Here is a 15142-nt window from a genome sequence, read left to right as displayed (position 1 = left end):
AAGTAAGGCAGCCATCTTGGATGAAATGGCGGCAAGCACCTCAAGTCTCTTTGACAGGAACAGCAGGAGGCCATTGAGCCCCTCAAGCCTATTAGATTGGAACAGCATGAGGCTTTTCAGCCCTTGGAGCATGTTATACAGGAACTGGACGTCATGTAGCCACTCAAGCCCATGACACTGGAACAGGACGAGGCCATTTAGCCCTTCGAGCCTGTTACACACGAACAGGAGGCCAATCTACACCTCAAGCCTATCGGATAGCAACAAGAGGAGGCCATTCAAATTCTCGAGACTGATACTCAGGAAAAGGAGGCCAATCAGCCCCACAAGCCTGTTAGATAGTATCAGGAGGAGGCCATTCAGCCCCATAAGTCTGTTATACAGGAACTAAAAGCCATTCAGCCACTCGACCCTATTACGCTTGAAAAGGAAGAGGCCATTCAGCCGCTCGAGCCTGTTAGGTATGTACTGGAGGCCATTCATCCACTCAATTCTGTTACACAGAAACAGGAGGCGGCCATTCAGCCCTTCGAGGCAGTTACAATGGAACTGGAGGCCAATCAGCCGCTCAAGCCTGTTACATAAAAACAGGAGGAGCCATTCAACCCCTCGAGCCAGTTACACAGGAATTGAGGCCACTCAACCCTTCAAGCTTGTCAGATAGCCAAAGGAGGAGGCCATTCAGCCCCTCGAGCCTGTTATATGGGAACTGAAGTCCATTCAGCTCCTCGAGCCCATGACACAGGAACAGAACGAGGCCATTCGTCCCCTCGAGCCTGTTACATAGCAACAGGTGGAGGCCATTCAGCCCCTCGAGCCTTTTAAATTGGAGCAATAGGAGGTCAATCAGCTCCTTGAGCCTGTTCCGCCACTCATTTGGATCATGGATGATCTGTATCTTAACTCCATCTACCCGCCTTGGTTCCAGAACACTTAATACCCTTGCCGAACAAAAATCTATCAATCTCCGTTTTGTAATTTCGTATTGGCCCCCCGCCTCAACAGACTTTTGTGGGAGAGAGTTCCAGATTTCCACTACCCATTTGTGTGAAGAAGTGTTTCCTGACATCACCCTGAACAGCCAAGCTCTAATTTTAAGGTGATGCCCCTTTGTTCTGGATTCGCCACCAGGCGAAGTAGTTTCACTTTATCGACCCTATCAACTCCTTTAATCATCTCAAACACCTCAATTAGGTCACCCCTTAATCTCCTATATTCAGGGGAATACAAGCCGAGTCGATGCAACCTGTCCTCATAATTTAACACTTTTAGCACCGATATCATTCTGGTGAATCTGCGCTGCAGCCCTTCCAAGGCCAATATATCCTTCCTGAGGTGCATTGCCCAGAACTGAATGCAATCCTCCAGATGGGCTCTAACCAGAGCTCTGTACAGCTGGAACATAACTTCCACCCCTTTATATTCCAGCCCTCTTGAAATGAAGGCCGACATTCTATTAGCCTTTTTAATTATTTTTGTAACTGTCCACTAGCTTTTAATGATTTCTGTACTTGGACTCCTAAATCTCTCTGCTCCTCCACAGTTCCGAGCTCCTCACCATTTCGAAAACTCTCTGATTATTCTTTCTTAGATCCGAAGTGGATGACCTCACATTTCCTCACATTGAACTCCATTTACCACAGTTTTACCCACTCACATAATCTCTCAACGTCCTGGGAATGCTTGGTGCTTTATTTTGGTTGGAGAATGCTATATATCAGATTGTTATTTTAAAAAGATTACAATTGAATTTTATTTTGTACAGTTTGAACAAGATCATTATTCGCCGATCAGTAAAATGTCGGTGGTTTTCATATAGTGGAGACAGTTCAGAGATAGTTGCTTTTTTGCCGAATTGAATGAAGTCAATTTTTTCTTATTTAAAATCAGCTGAATTTCCAAGCTTGAAAAAGCAGCTGCTCTGTTACGTGAGACTTCACTCCCAATGTCTCAGTGTTTCCGCTTGTCCTGATATCAATGTAACATTTCAAGGGCTACGGGTAATGAACAGGGAAACCCCTTCAGATTATCTCAGCCCACTCGTTCTATCCAGTGCCGAATAGTGCCTGCTCTTCAGGGGGTGACAGATTCACACAACACTAGACCTTGTTTTAGACTTTATCTGCCAAACAAATTGATGAAACAGTAAGAGAATAAACAAATAGGAGCAGTAAGGCAACAGCTTTACTGTAAAGCTCATCCAGATCCTTATTGGAAAATAAAATAATAAATAATTTACAAATACTATACGAAACTGTGACCGAACTTTCGAACATCCTGGTTTTTTGTTGTCTTTTTCTCACAAACTATGGAAGCTGTCGACTTGATTAACATTCTCAGAGATTCCAAACAGACTCACCAGTTTGAAAAAGAGAGGCTGATAAATGCCATCAAAACAGTGACTGGGAGCCAGTCATTTTCAGCAATGGTCTGTTTAATTCAGAAGAAGCTGCCAATCAAAACTGCACAAGAACAAATGACCCCGAAGGTTTGTATCTGAATCAAATGTTTGACTTTGCGATGTGCAACCTGCCTTGAAGAGCTGCAGCCTGCCTTTAAGAAGTGCTAACGACTCACGCAATATCTGGGCCCCCTCTGTTGGTGAGAAGCTGCTGAACAGCGCAGCCAGGCCTGACCGCTCGCAGGAATCAGGGAAATCACCAGGCAGCACCAATCTCACGGACTGTCTGCATCTCAACGACCGGGTTCAGGTTAATCACGTGGGGGTTAATCGACCCCCGCGCCCGGATTCGGGGGTTTATCGAATTTAATCCCGTACATATCTTTATATATATTGCAGAGAATACAGCACGGCACAGAAACAGGCCATTCAGCCCATCAGGGTAAAGAAGTTTCCCTGAATTTCTTATTTGACAAGAACTTCTGTAGTAGAAAATATAATACAGTGTATAATCTAATAATATATTGACATATATGTAGTATCGACAGCACAGAGTTCATTCGGCCCGACTTCTATTTCTATCTTACAACTACTTCTTGTATGTATAATACAATATCATATATATTTGTATAAATATTACATAGAATGCAGCACGTCACAGAAAAAGGTCATTAGGTCTTTGTGGGTAAAGATTTTCCGCTGAATTCCTTATTTGACAACAACAACAAATTATTGAATATGTAATACAATATAATATATAATATCATTATGTAGTTATATATATTTTACATTGAATGTACAGTATAGCACAGTATAGATCAGAGGCCATTCGGCCCAACTGCTATTTCTATTTTACAACAACATCTTCTTGTATATATATATATATAATGCATACAAGAAGATGTTGTTGTAAAATAGAAATAGCAGTTGGGCCGAATGGCCTCTTTCTGTGCCATGCGAAATTGTATGCTATATAATATATATATAGCATACAATGCAGCATGGCACAGAAAGAGGCCATTCGGCCCATCTGGGTAAAGAGGTTTCTCCGGGATTCCCTGTTTTACTACAACAACAACATTATATAAATTTGTATACTACATCGAATTACATGGAATGCACAGTGATCCCACCGTGATCAAGTGATCCGACCGTGCAACCAGTTATCCCACATTGATCGCAGTAGCCCAGTGATGCCACAGTGCACCCAGTGATAGTGCCGCAGTGATCCACAGTGTCCCAATGATCCACAGTGCACCCACTGATCCTACAGTGATCGCAGAGTTACCCAGTTACACTACAGTGCACCCAGTGATTCCACAGAGCACCCAATGATCACAATGTCCCAATGATCCACAGTGCACCCAATGATCCCACAGTGATCGCAGAGTGACTCAGTGATCCAACAGTGCACCCCGTGATAGTGCACCAATGATCCACAGTGTCCCAGTGATCCACAGTGCACCCAGTGATCCCACAGTGATCGCAAAATGACCTGTGGTCCTACGTGCACCCAATGTTAGTGCCCCAATAATGGGCAGTGCACCCAAAGATCCCACCGTGATCCCAGAGTGACCCAGTGATCCACAGTATCCCAGTGATCCCAGTGCACCCAGTGATCCAACAGTGCACCCAGTGATAGTGCACCAATGATCCACGGTGCCCAGTGATCCACAGTGCACCCACTGATTCCACAGTGCAGCCAGTGATTCCACAGTGCACCCAGTGATCTCAGTGTCCAAACTGCAGCTGTGTAAAAGATTGAGGGACAGTCTTGATATACAACAACTTATGTATATAAAATAACATTTATATTATGTATATTTTACACATATAATTACATAGAATGGGTGAAGAAATTTCTCCTGTAATGCCATGAACCTGAAAAAATGGCGGCCATTAAGGCGGCCACCTTGAACAAAATGGCCATCGTGTCCCACTTAGCTCACAGCTTCCCAGTGATCCCACAGTGTGATTAATTTTCATCTGCCACGTGACCACCCACGCCACCAGTCTTTCTATATCCTTTTGAAGTCTATCACTATCCTCTTTACTGTTTACCACACTTCCAAGTTTTGTGACATCTGCAAATTTTGAATTTGTGCCCTGTGCACCCAAGTCCAAGTCATCAATTTATATAAAGAAAATCACTTGTTCCAGCACTGACCCCAGGAGAACACCACAGTACACCTCCCTCCAGTCCGAAAACAACCGTTCCCCACTACTCTCTGTTTCCTGTCCCTTAGCCAATTCTGTATCTATGTTGCGACTGCACCCTTTGTTCCATGGGCCGTAATCTTGATGATAAGCCTACCGTGAGGGAATTTATCAGACGCCTTTTGAAAATCCATATGCACCTTATGTACAACTGCATTGCCCTCATCCACCCTCTCTGTTACCTCATCAAATAACTCTATCAGGTTAGTTAAACACGTTTGGCTTTAACAAACCCGTGCTGGCTTTCCCAAATCAATCCACACTCGTCCAAGTGACTTTTAATTCTGTCCCGGATTATCATTTCTAAAAATTTGCCCACCAATGAGGTTAAACTGACTGGCCTGCAGTTGCTGAGTTTATCCATACACCCTTTTTTGAACAAGGGTGTAACATTTGCAATTCTCTAGTCCTTTGGCACCACCGCCGCATCTCAGGATGTTTGGAAGATTATGGCCAGTACCTCCGCAATTTCCACCCTGACTTCCCTCAGCAACGTAGGACGCACCCCATCCGGACCGGGTGACTTATCTACTTTAAGTACAGCTAGCCTTTCAAGTACCTCTTCTTTATTAATGTTTAGCCTATCCAGTATCACAACTATATCTTTCTTTACTGAGACTCTGGCAGCATCTTCTTCCTGGGTAAAGACACATGCAAAGTACTCCTTTAGTATCTCAGCCATTCCCTCTGCCTCAATGAGTTGATCTCCTTTATTGGCCCTAATCGGCCCCACCCCTCCTCTTACTATCCGTTTACTGTTTACATGCCTGTAGAAGACTTTTGGATTCCCTTTTATGTTGGCTGCCGGTCTATTATCCTATTCTATCTTTGCCCCTCATATTTCCTTTTTCACTTCCCCTCAGAACTTTTTATATTCTGCCTGGTTCTCACTTATGTTATCAACCTGACATTTGTCATACGCCCCTTGTTGCCATTTCATCTTACTCTCTATCTCTTGTGTCATCCATGGAGCTCTGGCATTAGTTGCCCTACCTTTCCACCTCGTGGGAATGTGCCTGAACTATACCCGAACCATCTGCTCCTTAAAGGCCGCCCACTGTTCAATTACTGTTTTGCCTGTCAATCATTGATTCCAATTTACCCGGGCCAGCGCTGATCTGATCCCATTGAAATTGGCCCTCCTCCAATTGAATACTTTTATTTAGAGTGGTCCGTGTCTATTTCCGGAGCTGTTCTAAACCTTATGATACTATGATCGCTGCTCCCTAAATGCTCCCCCACTGAGATTTGCTCCACTTGGCTTATCTCTTTCCCTAGAACCAATCAGGCAATGCCTCCTGCCTTGTTGGGCCGCAAACGTACTGGTTACGAAAGTTATCCTGAGCACGTTACAAAAATGCCTTCCCCTCTGTGCCCCTTATATTATTATTGTTATCCCAGTCTATATTAGGATAGTTGAAGTCCCCAGTTATCACTACTCTATAGCTTCAGCACCTCTCTGTAATTTCCCTGAAAATTTGCTCCTCAAAATCATTCCCACCAGTTGGTGGCCAAGAGAATACATCCAGTAGTGTAATGGCACCTCTTTTATTTCTTAACCATAACCAAATAGATTCTGTCCTTGACTCCTCCAGGACATCCTCTCTCTCAAGCACTGCAATATTCTCCTTAAACTATACTGCCACTCCCCTTCTTTTTTTCCCTCCCTATCTTTCCTGAACGCCTTGCATCCTGGATCACTTCCTCTTCCTCTACCCCTGGGACCCGGATCACGTTCTACTCCTGTCCTCCTTAGACCCGGATGAGGCTTTCCTCACTGAGACATTTAGAAAATCATAATATGATCAGGCAAAATCAAAATCGTTTTATGAAAACGAAACCGTGTTTGACAAATCTATCAGAGATTTTTGAGAAAGTAACTAGCAGGGTAGAATAAAGTATATCCAGTAGATGTAGTATATTTGGGTTTTCAAAAAGCATTCCATAACGTGCCACATTAAAGGTTTTTAAACAAGATAAGGGCTTACGTGGTTGGGGCTAATACATTAGCATGGATGGAGGATTTGCTAACAGGGAGAAAACAGTGAGTAGAGATAAACGGTCATTTTCAGACAGGCTCTAACTCGTGGGGTGCTGCAAGGATTGTTTCTTGGGCCTCAGCTAATTACAATCTATATCAATCACTTGGATGAAAGAACCGAATGTAATATAACAAAGTTTGCTGACGATACGAAGCTAGGTGGTAAAGTAAGCTGTGAGGAAGATTCAAAGAGTCTGCAAAGGGATATTAGACAGGTTAAGTTAGTGGGCAAGAAGCTGGCAGATGGAGTATAATGTGGGGAAATATGTGGTTATTCACTTTGGTAGGAAGAATAGCAAAACGGAATATTTTTCAAATGGTGAAAAATTATTAAATGTAAGTGCTCAAAAGGATTTTGGTATCCTTGTGCAAGAAACACATAAAGTTAACATGCAGGTACAACAAGCAATTAGGAAGGCAAAAGGTATGTTTGCCTTTATTGCAAGGCTGTAGGAGTACGAGAGTAAGAAACTCTTGCTATAATTATACAGGGTTTGTGAGACCGCATTTGGAGTACTGTGTGCAGTATTGGTCTCCTTACGTATGGAAGTGTGGAAAACGATAAATGTGGAAAACTATAAAGACCACATTAATGTAGAAATACATGAACAGTTACTTGGCCAAAAAAAAAGAGAAAAGCATGATGGATATTTGACCAAGTTAATGCATTGTGTATAATAGGTAATTAAGTTTTCGACAGAAGGATATACCTGCCTTAGAGGCGGTGCAACAAACATTCTCTAGATTGATTCCTGGGATGAGCGGGTTGTCTTATGAGGAGAGATTGAGTAGAATGGGCCTATTCTCTCTGGACTTTTGAAAATGATTGGTGATCTCATTGAAACATATATGATTCTGAGAAGGCTTAATTGAATAGATGCTGAGAAGATATTTCCCATGGCTGGAGAGTCTAGAACTAGGGGCATAGACTCCAGATAAGGCATCGGCCATTTAGGAGTTTGATGAGGAGGAATTTCTTCAACAAAGGGTTGTTAATCTTTCGAATTCTCTACCCCATAGGGCTGTGGATGCTGAGTCATTGAATATATTCAAGACTGCGATCGATAGATTTTTGGACTCGAGTGGAATCAAGGGATATGGGGATTGGGTCGGAAAGTTGAGTTGATGTCGAAGATCAGCCATGATCTGATTGAATGGCGGAGCAGGCTCAAGGGGCCGTATGGCCTACTCCTGCTCCGATTTCTTACGTTCTTTTGTTCTTCAGTTTGACGGGAGTGTTCAGTGACAGTGTGGGTACTTCCGGTTTTTGTTCAACGCGTGACGTCTACATGCGCCGGGGCAGCCGATGATATCACTCTCAGCATGTTGAAAAGCGATGGCTCCGTTTGTGACGCCGCTTCCAATGTCGCCACTCTCATCCGTTCTCGTTGAATGAAATGCGTTCTCTCTAAACCAACCTTACAGCTCACATTATGTAAAATAGTCAATGCTGTAGATTTATCAAATTCAGCCTCAGAGCTATGGTTATAACTCCCCGCATGATCTTGCAGTGCCCGTTCATTGGGCCCAATATTTGAAGGAGCCCACAAGTCAATTGTTGGGTTGGCGTGGCTTGGAGTGTTTTCAGAGTCAATTCGAGGTGGGAGGCTGCTCAATGTGAAGGCCTCACTCCCCCAGCAGACGGGAGTTTGGTGGGAGTTTTTACAGATCATGCTGATAACATTCGACAAGGTTCCACATAAGGGATTGTTAAATGAGAGCACATAGAATTGGAGGCAACCTATTGGCTTGAATAGGGAATTGATTAGTCGGTAGGAGACAGAGAATAGGAATAATGGATCTGTTCTCAAATTGGCAGGATGTGACTCGTGGTGTCCCCCGGTGACGTGTACTGGGACCACGGCTTTTCACTATATTTATAAATGACTTGGATGAAGGAATAGCTGTATATCTAAGTTTACTTATCAAACTAAGTTAGGTGGCGCAGTAAATAGTGTAGATGAGAGCAAAAAGTTGCAAAAGGACGTAGATAGATTAATTGAGTGGGCAAAACTGTGGCAGATAGAGTTCAATGTGGGAAAGAGTGAGGTCATCCCCTTTGGTCCTAAGAAAGATAGATCAGAGAATGTTCTAAATGGTGAGAAGCTCGGAACTGTGGATGAGCAGGGAGATTTAGGGTCCAAGTATAGAAATCACTAAAAGCTAGTGGACAGGTACAAAAAATAATTTAAAAGGTTACGGGAATGTTTTCCTTTATCACGAGAGAGCTGGAATGCAAAGGGGTGGAAATTATGTGACAGCTGTTCAGAGCTCTGGTTAAAAACCATTTGGAGAAATTGTGTTCAGTTCTGGGCACCGCACCTCAGGAAGGATATATTGGCCTTTTAGGGGGTGCAGCAGAGATTCACCAGAATGATACCGTGACTAAAAGGGTTAAATTATAAGGACAGGTTGCATAAACTAGTATTTTATTCCCTTGAGCATAGAAGATTAAGGGGTGATCTAATTGAGGTGTTTAAGATGATTGAATGATTTAATTAGGGTAGATGGAGAGTCCAGAACAAGGGGCCAGGACGTTAAAATTAGAGCTAAGGCGGTCAGGGGTGATGTCAGGAAGCACTTCTTCACAGAAAGGGTAGTGGGAATCTGGGACTCTCTCTGCCCTAAAACGCTGTTAAGGCTGTGGGTCAATTGATCATTTCAACACTGAGACTGATAGAGTTTTGTTAGGCAAGGGTATTAAAGGGTCTGGAACCAAGGCAGGTAGATAAAGTTAAGATAAAGATCAACCATGATCAACAACAACAAAAACTTGCATTTATATACCGCCTTTAATGTAGTAAAACATCCCAAGGTGCTTCATTGGAGCGATTATCAAACAATATTTGACACCGAGCTACATAAGGAGATATTAGGACAGGTGACCAAAAGCTTGTTCAAATAGGTAGATTCTGAGGAGCGTCTTAAAGGAGGAGAGAGAGGTAGAGAGGCGGAGAAGTTTAGGGAGGGAATTCCAGAGTTGGTGCCTAGGCAGCTAAAGGCACGCGCTCCAATGGTGGAGTGATTAAAACGAGGGATGCACAAGAGGCCAGAATTGGAGGAGCGCCGAGATCTCCGAGGGTTTTCTTGCTGGAGGAGGTTACAGAGATAGGGAGGGGCGAAGGCCATGGAGCGATTTGAAAAAAAGGATGAGAATTTTAAAATTGAGGCGTTCCCCGAACGGGAGCCAATGTTGGTCAGCGAGCAAAGGGATGCTGGTTGAATGGGACTTGTTGCGAGTTAGGATACGGGCAGCAGGGTTTTGGATGAGGTCAAGTATATGGAAGGTGGAATATGGGAGACCGGCCAGGGGAGCATTGGAATCGTCAAATCTCGAGGTAACAAGGTCATGGATGGGTGTTTAAGGAGCTGATGAGCTGAGGTAGGAGCGGAGGCGGGCGATGTTACGGAGCTGGAAACAGGCGGGCTTGGTGTGGTCAGAAACTCATCTCAGGTCGCCACGGTTGTGAGCAATCTTGTTCATCTTCAGATAGTGGCCAGTGAGAGGGATGGAGTCAGTGGCTAGGGAACGGAGTTTGCACTGGGGACCAAAGACAATGGCTTCAGTCTTCCCAATATTTAGTAGGAGGAAATTTTTGCTCATCCAGTACTGGATGTCGGACAAGCAATGTGACAAATGAGAGACAGTAGAAGGGACGAGGGAGGTGGTTGTAAGGCAGAGTTGGGTGTGGTCATTGTACATGTGGAATCTGACGTTGTGTTTTCGGATGATGACGCCGCGGGGCAGCATGTAGATGAGCAATAGGAGAGGGCCAAGGATAGATCCTTGGGGGACTCCAGAGGTAAAGTTGCGGGAGTGGGGAGAGAAACCATTGCAGGTGATTCGCTGGCTGTCACTGGATAGATAAGAATGGAACCAGGCGAGCAGTGTCCCACCCAGCTGGACGATGCAGGAGAGGCGTTGGAGGAGGATGGTGTGCTGAACCGTGTCAAAGGCTGGAAACAGGTCGAGAAGGATGAGGAGGGATATTTTGCCATCGTCACAGTCACATAGGATGTCATTTGTGACTTTGATAAGGGTGGTTTCAGTACTGTGGCAGGGGCGGAAACCTGATGGGAGTGATTCACACATGGAGTTGTGAGAACGATGGCCACGGATTTGAGAGGTGACATTATGTTCAAGGACTTTGGAGAGGAAAGGGAGGTTGGAGATGGGGCAGTAATTTCAAGGTCAGAGGGGATAAGGTGGATATTTTGAGAAGGGTTGTGATGACGGCAGATTTGAAGGGGGTGGGGGGGACAGTACCTGAGGAGAGGGAACCGTTATTAATATCAGATAACATGGGGCCCAGGACGGGAAGTTGGGTGGCTCGCAGTTTACTGGGAATAGAGTCGAGGGAGCAAGAGGTTGGTCTCATGGTCAAGATGAGCATGGGGACGGCGTGAGGGGAGACAGGAGAGAAACAAGAGAAAGATTTGAGTTCAGGGCTAGGGCAGGGGGGATCCGGAGGGGAAGTTTGGCTTGGTGGGCTGGGGGAAGGGAGGCAGCTGAAAGGATGGTCTCAATCTTAGTGACAAAGAATTCCATGAGCTCCTCGCACTTTTCGTGGGAGGTGAGGTTGGAGGGGGCAGGGGAGAGGGGTTTAAGAAGATGGTTTATAGTGGAGAAGAGAAGCCGGGGGTTATCTTTACATTCCAGGATGATCCTGGAATAGTGAGCAGTTTTGGCAGAGGAGAGCAGGACCCGATAGTTCCCGAAAGAAGGCCCAAAATAGGGAGGTATTAGGAGGGATGCCAAAAGCTTGAAGCAAGAGATGGGTTTCATGGAAGGTCTGTAAGAAGTAAAGAACTTGCATTTATATTGCGCCTTTCAAGGCCTCAGGACATCCCAAAGCAGAAAATGAAGTACATTGTGAAATGTAGTCACTGTGGTAATGTAGGAAACGCGACAGACAATTTGCACACAGCAAGATCCCACACACTTCATTGAGATAAATGACCAGAACATCCGTTGCAGTATTGTTTGTTGATGGAGTAATATTGGCATGGAAACCAAGAAGAACTCCCCTACACTTTTTTGAATGTTGGCCGGGTATCTTTTACATCTGCCGAAGAGGGCAAATGAGCCCTCGCCTTAACGTGTCGCACAAAAGTGGGCACTTCCGACATTGTTGCGCTCCCTCAATATTGCCCCTCCAAAAGTGCAGCACTCCCTCAGTATTGCCACTCTTACAGCACTGCATTCCTTCAGTGCTGACCCTCCAACAGTACTGCGCCCCCTCAATACTGACTCTCCGACAGTACGGTGCTCCCTCAATACTGACCCTCCAACAGTACTGCACTCCCTCAGTACTGACTCTCCGACAGTATGGTGCTCCATCAATACTGACCCTCCAACAGTACTGCACTCCCTCTGTACTGATCAATGTACCAAGTTTGCTGATGATACAAAGCGAGGTGGGAAAGTAAGCTGTGTGTAGGGCACAAAGAGTGTGCAAAGAGAAATAGACAGTGGGCAAGATGGTGGCAGATGGAGTATAATGTGGGGAAATGTGAGATTATTCATTTTGGTAGAAAGAATAGAAAATGTGACATGTTTTAAATGGTGAGAAACAATTAAATGTTAGTGTTCAGAGAGATTTAGGGGACCTTGTCCACAAAACATAAAGTCAACATGCAGGTATAGCGAGCAATTAGGAAGGTTAATGGTATGTCGGCCTTTATTGCAAGGGGGTTGAGTACCAGAGTTAGGAAGTTTTGCTACAATTGTACAGGGATTTGGTAAGACCACACCTGGAGTACTGTGTACTGTTTTAAGAACATAAGAACATAAGAAATTGGAGCAGGAGTAGGCCAATCGGCCCCTCGAGCCTGCTCCGCCATTCAATAAGATCATGGCTGATCTGATCCCAACCACAAATCTAAAGAACACAAGAAGTCGGAGCAGGACCCGGCCACATAGCCCCTGGGCCCTCTCCGCCACCCACAGGGCATTGACCGATCCGAACTCAGCTTCATGTCCAATTTCCTGCCCGCTCCCCATAACCCCTAATTCCCTTTACTTCTAGGAAACTGTCTATTTCTGTTTTAAATTTATCTAATGATGTAGCTTCCACAGCTTCCTGGGGCAGCAAATTCCACAGACCTACCACCCTCTGAGTGAAGAAGTTTCTCCTCATCTCAGTTTTGAAAGAGCAGCCCCTTATTCTAAGATTATGCCCCCTAGTTCTAGTTTCACCCATCTTTGGGAACATCCTTACTGCATCCACCCGATCAAGACCCTTCACAATCTTATATGTTTCAATAAGATCGCCTCTCATTCTTCTGAACTCCAATGAGTAGAGTCCCAATCTACTCAACCCCTCCTCATATGTCCGCCCCCTCATCCCCGGGATTAACCGAGTTTTGGTCTCCTTATCTAAGGAAGGGTACACTTGCCTTAGAGGCGGTGCAACGAATGTTAACCAGATTGATTCCTAGGATGAAACGGTTGTTATGTGAGGAGATATTGAGAATAGGCCCATATTCTCCAGTTTAGAAGAATGAGAGGTGATCTAATTGAAGCTTAGTAAATTCTTAGAGGGCTTGGCAGGGTAAATGTTGAGAGGCTGTTTCACCTGGAGAGTCTAGAACGAGGGGGCATAGTCTCAGGATAAAAGGTGGGCCATTTAGGACTGAGATGAGGAGGAATTTCTTCACTCGGAGGGTTTTGAATCGTTGGAATTATCGACCCCAGAAGAATGTGGATGCTGAGTCATTGAGTATATTCAAGGCTGAGATCGATGAACATTTGGACTCTAAAGGAATCAAGGGATATGTGGATAGGCCGGGAAAGTGGAGTTGAGGTCGAAGATCAGCCATGATCTGATTGAATGGCGGAGCAGGATCGAGGGGCCGTATGGCCTACTCCTGCTCCTTATTTCTTATGAGATTATGACCATCCTACAGCACAGTTCTCCCTCAGTACCGACCATCCGACAGGACAGTGCTCCCTCAGTACTGACCATCCGACAGCACAGTGCTCCCTCGGTGATGATCCGCATTGTCAGCCTGGATTATGTGTTCAGGTCTCTGGAGTGGGACTTGAACTCAACATTCTGACTCAGAGGTGAGAGTGCTACCACTGAGCCAAGGCCAGCACCTGAAATGGGGAGAGGGAGATGGAGGGGCTTAAGGAGACCACACTGGAGCGTGGATATGGCTGAAGGCACGGCTGTCAAAAGTAGGACAAATGAACTGTGGATGCACACGTTGTTATAAGTGGAGGAACGGAGTGGTGAGCGACTCACCAATCAAAAAGCCAGGGGTGGGATGGAATCTGTCGCTAGGACTTCCGAATTTTTAACAGTAGGAAATTGTATCTCATCTAAAACAGAATGTGGGCCTGACAAACACAAAGACATTGGAGTCATAGAATCATAGAAAGGTTACTCCACAGAAGGAGGCCATTCAGTCCATCGAGTCCGTGCCGGCTCTATGCAAGAGCAATCCAGCTCGTCCCACTCCTCCGCCTTATCCCCGTTGTCCTGCATTGTTTTTTCCTTTCAAGTACATATCCAGTTCCATTTTGAAGGCTATAATTAAATCTGCCTCCACCACCCCATCTGGCAGTGCATTCCAGATCCTAACCACTCGCTGTGTAAAAAAGTTTTTACTCATGTCATCGTTGGTTCTTTTGCCAATCTCCTTAAATTGATGTCATCTGATTCTTGACCATTCCGCCAATGGGAACAGTTTCTCTCTATCTCCGCTCTATCTCGACCCTTAATGATTTTGAACACCTCCATCAAATCTCATTGCAACCTTCTCTGTTCCAAGGAGAACAGCCCCAACTTCTCCAGTCTATCCACGTAACTAAAGTGTCTCATCACGGGAAACATTCTAGTAAATCTGTTTTGTATCTTCTCTCAGGTCTTCACATTTTTCCTAAAGTGCGGGGCCCAGAACTTGACACAATACTACAATTGTGGCCGAACCAGTGTTTTCTAAAGGTTCATCATGACATCCTAGCTTTTGTGCTGTTTGCCTCTATTTATAAAGCCCAGGATTCTGTACGCTTTTTCAACCGCTTTCCCAACTTGCACTGCCACATTCAACGATTTGTGCACATATAACCCCAGATCTCTGTTCCTGCACGAAGGGAGGCGATCGTTTTGTCTGCGTCCATTTGAAAGCTGGTCCGTGTCTGTGGAGTATGTTACCAAAGGGCAGCATGTAGATGAGGAAGAGGAGGGAGCCAAGGATAAAACATTTAGAAACGTCAGAGATAACGGTGATAGGGTGGGAAGAGAAGCTTCTCCTGGCTCTGATCAGATAGGTGAGTGGAACCAAGCAAGGGCAGTCCCACCAAAATAGCTCCGTACCGATGAATGAGGAGATCATTGGTAGGTTTACTGTGTGTGTGAAGATGGGGAGGGGTGGGCCAGGGGGGTTTTAAACCCATGGATGAGAATTTTAAATTTAAGTGATATGGAACTGGGAGCCAATGAGGGTCAGTGAGACCGAGCAGGACCTGGTGCTGG

The sequence above is a fragment of the Heptranchias perlo genome, unplaced genomic scaffold, assembly GCF_035084215.1.
Source record: "Heptranchias perlo isolate sHepPer1 unplaced genomic scaffold, sHepPer1.hap1 HAP1_SCAFFOLD_181, whole genome shotgun sequence".
NCBI classification, from domain to species: domain Eukaryota; kingdom Metazoa; phylum Chordata; class Chondrichthyes; order Hexanchiformes; family Hexanchidae; genus Heptranchias; species Heptranchias perlo.
Note: the sequence above shows the minus strand (reverse complement) of the source record.